This window comes from Crocodylus porosus, unplaced genomic scaffold (assembly GCF_001723895.1).
Source record: "Crocodylus porosus isolate Cpor-Errol unplaced genomic scaffold, CroPor_comp1, whole genome shotgun sequence".
Lineage (NCBI taxonomy): Eukaryota > Metazoa > Chordata > Crocodylia > Crocodylidae > Crocodylus > Crocodylus porosus.
The window spans coordinates 38,551,197-38,554,603 of NW_017728951.1; the positions used below are offsets into that span (position 1 = coordinate 38,551,197).

At 53.3% G+C, this 3,407-nt stretch overlaps 1 protein-coding gene across 2 annotated transcripts in view; it reads right to left on the minus strand.

The window, feature by feature from the left end:
- Nucleotides 1-2,366, minus strand: part of LOC109324295 (2-hydroxyacylsphingosine 1-beta-galactosyltransferase-like) — an 18,214-nt gene extending 15,848 nt beyond the window's left edge. For both annotated transcript variants that reach the window (XM_019556280.1, XM_019556279.1), the window contains exon 1: nucleotides 2,356-2,366. The gene's annotated coding sequence lies outside the window, so the exon portion shown is untranslated. The remainder of the gene's footprint in view (nucleotides 1-2,355) is intronic.
- Between the last annotated feature and the right edge of the window lie 1,041 nt (nucleotides 2,367-3,407).

The following is a 3,407-nucleotide window of genomic DNA, read 5'->3' on the forward strand; positions in this document are numbered from 1 at the left end:
TGCTGCCGCCCGCGCCTCGGCCTGCCCGAGCCTCCTGCCCCCGGGCCCGGCCCTGCCGGAGCAGGTGCTTTGCTTTCTCTAATCCACCCAGCCCAGGGCCGTCTCCACGAGAACGGACGTTTGGTGGCAGGGCCGCGCTGGCACCGTTACTTGCTGCTCCACTGCAGCCAAATTTCCAGACCGGCAGGCTGGAGGACGGCCCTGCACGCTGCAATGCACCTTCTTCCAGGATCCCTCACAGTCGAGGATGATCTCTTCCACACTGTCTTATCTGTATGGCTGAAGAAGGTGTCTCGGAGATGGCCTGGCGACTACTGCAGCTCAGGCATGTTTCTGTGTGGGACAGGTGGCTAGGTCCTCAATTTAGTCCGCCACATGCTCTTTCTGCCACACCTGCTTCTCCATCTCCTGTTGTTGTTGTGAGGTTTCAAAGTACTGCAATTCCCGCAGCAGACTCTGCCTCCATTTGGGGCAGTCCTGGGCAATTGTCTCCCATGAGTTGACATCGAAGTTGCATTTTTTAAAGTTGGTCTTACAGATATCCCCGAAGCACTTTCTCTGCCCTCCTCTTAAGCATATGCCTTGGCTGAGCTGGGAGAATAAAACTTGCTTCCGGAGACTGGGCTTGGACATCCAGATGACATGGCTGGCTCAATGAAGTTGACGTTGGATGACCATAACCCCAACGTGGTCTTTGCTTGCAAGAGAATGCTAACATTGTTGCGTCTGTGTCTCCACTGGATTTGGAGGATCTTTTACAGGCAGCGTTGATAGTATTTCTCCAAAAACTTTGGCTGTCTCCTGTACATTGTCCACATCTTAGCTCTGTACAGCAAGGTGGAGATCATGACTGCTTGATAAAACAGCCACTGCACCAGCACATGGCTGGATGCAGACATATCCTGCTGGGCTAGTGCACTGCATCACACCTGAAGATGGACCCTATGTGCCTAACCCATGATGGATCTGGCCCACAGACCAACCCTGTACCACTCACCAGGCCTGCAGGGCTGGATAGGTTGAGCACCACTGAGCTAGTTCTCCAGCTTTACACACAGAGCTCCAGGGAAGCCACAATTATGACAGGTGTATATTTAAGGAATACATAAGGACTCTAAGTGAAGGCCTTTGAATTTATAAGTCATCATGCCAGCACAGATCAGGGGTGGATAAAAATATACAAGTCAGGGGTGGATAAAATATAGCCTGCAGGCCAGATTCAGCCTGCCAAGGGATTTTATCTGGCCCATGGCAGGTGCCTTCGCCCTGCCCAGCCCATAGGGCTTGCACCTGGTCCTGCCACTCCCGAGTGCTGTGGGGCAGGCCAGCACAGCAGATGGCTGTCTGCCTGGCTGCTGGCCTATCTGCCCTGCACCCACCGCAGGGGGTGCTGGACAGACTGGGCAGGTGGGGTCTCCATGAGGACTGGCCTGGGACTCCCACGGGCAGGATGCACTCAGCCGGGCAGATGGAATAGAGCTGTGGACAGGTGGGGAGCAGCGTCTAGAAGCGGGATGGATGGATGGAGAGTAGCCTCCAGGAGCTAAGACAGGCAGGTGGGGGCCAGGGCCTGGACAGCACGGCAGTGGCAGTATGGGCTCAGTGCAGGGCCACGACCGGCTTCCTGCATGACTGCCTGCAGAACCAGCACCCGTCACAGGGATATGCAGGCAGCCCTTTGTGGCTCTGCCCTTGGCCTGTCCCACTGTCACTGCCTCACAATCCCAGCCCCCACCCGATCCACCCAGCCGAGCGTGCCCTGTTCACAGGGGTCTCAGTCGGTCTCCATGGACACCCTGCCTGCCCATCACCCTTGGCAGTAGATGTGGGGTGGATGAGTCCAGAGCTGGATAGGATCATTTGCCCCACGCTCCCAGCACTAGGCCAGGTCATCAACCCCTGCTTCCACCCACCAACAGCTCACTGAAACTCCTTAAATGGCCCAGCAGCTCAAATAACTGCCCACCTCTGTTATAACCACGTGGGCCCAAGGGTGTGTGTCTTCATTACTGTCCATGAGTTAGTCAACCAGACTAAAATTACATAAATCAGTAGCTCCATCTTACACCTGTACAATAGGGCAGTGTTCCAGCCATCCACAGGGTCAAAGGAGGTATTTTATTTTTTGGAGGCCTACTTAGGGTATCAAAAAAGGCACCAAATCCAAAAGTGGCAGAGGGTATGGGCCTGCTCATCTAACAGGAAATAACTTGGAGACAAAGGCTGATCAGCCTTGCAGAGTACTGACTTCCACCAGCATCTGCTGAATGTGCTCAGCATCCACCGCAGGATATGGTGCTGGCCTTTCAGCCAGCATAGCATCAGCCCAAGAACTCCATACTGAAACTGAGGGACCTGGGAGGGGCTCAACCTTGTACAACTACAAAGGTGAAGGTCCTCTGATGTGAAATGACTGGCACCACAAATGGCTTGACAGGGCTGTCCACTGCAAAAGTTCCCAGTAAGTGACAGGAGGTCTTGGAAGCACAATAAACTCAACTTTTTTTTTTGTTACTCAATTCCCCAGTGCACAAGTCTGTGATCTTCCCTTTACATTAGGCTTGGCGTACCTGGCACGTGTTTGCTCAACAGACAAATGGTGGGGCACACAGAAGGGATGCCTTTACAGAAGTATTTATTAAAAGGGCTTTTTCCATGTTATGCTTTGTGCACAAGATTCTTGTTCCACTAGGAGCAGCACAGAAGAGTAGCTCTGTGCCCAGGGTAGCCAGATTCAGCTAGAAGGTATCCACTACCACAAAGGAGTTAGAATCAGCGTCTAATCACATTTCTTTCTGTAGCCTAGAGTACAGAGACTTCACTCTTTGGCAGCCTTAGTTCACTAGAGTCTGACCTTAGTTTCTGTCTACTCTCCACAACAGGTCACATTCCTGAGCATGGAACAGGTCAGTTCCTTTTCTCCCACCCCCTTGTTTATCAGAAGAGCAGGTGGAGGCGGAGAAGGAGACTTTCTTCCCATCCCCTGGCATGGACAGAGGCAGAAAAGGATCTTGGAGTCACTACTGATTCCAAGGTGAACATAGGCCACCAATGCAAGGAAGCGGTCAGTAAGGCTAACTACACCTTGTCACGCATCCACAGATGCATCACAAACAGGTCCAAGGTGATCCTCCACCTCTATGCGACATTAGTCAGGCCACAGTTGGAGTACTGCATCCCTTTTTGGGTGCTGCACTTCAGGAGGTACGTAGACAGTATTGAGAGGGTCCAAAGGAGGGCCACTCACATGATCAGGGGACAGCAGGGCAGGCCCTACGAGGAGAGGCTACGGGACCTGAACCTGTTCAGCCTCCGCAAGAGAAGGCGGAGGGGGGATCTAGTGGCCTGTTACAAACTAGTCAGAGGGGACCAGCAGGCATTGGGGGAGTCCCTGTTCCCCCGAGCAC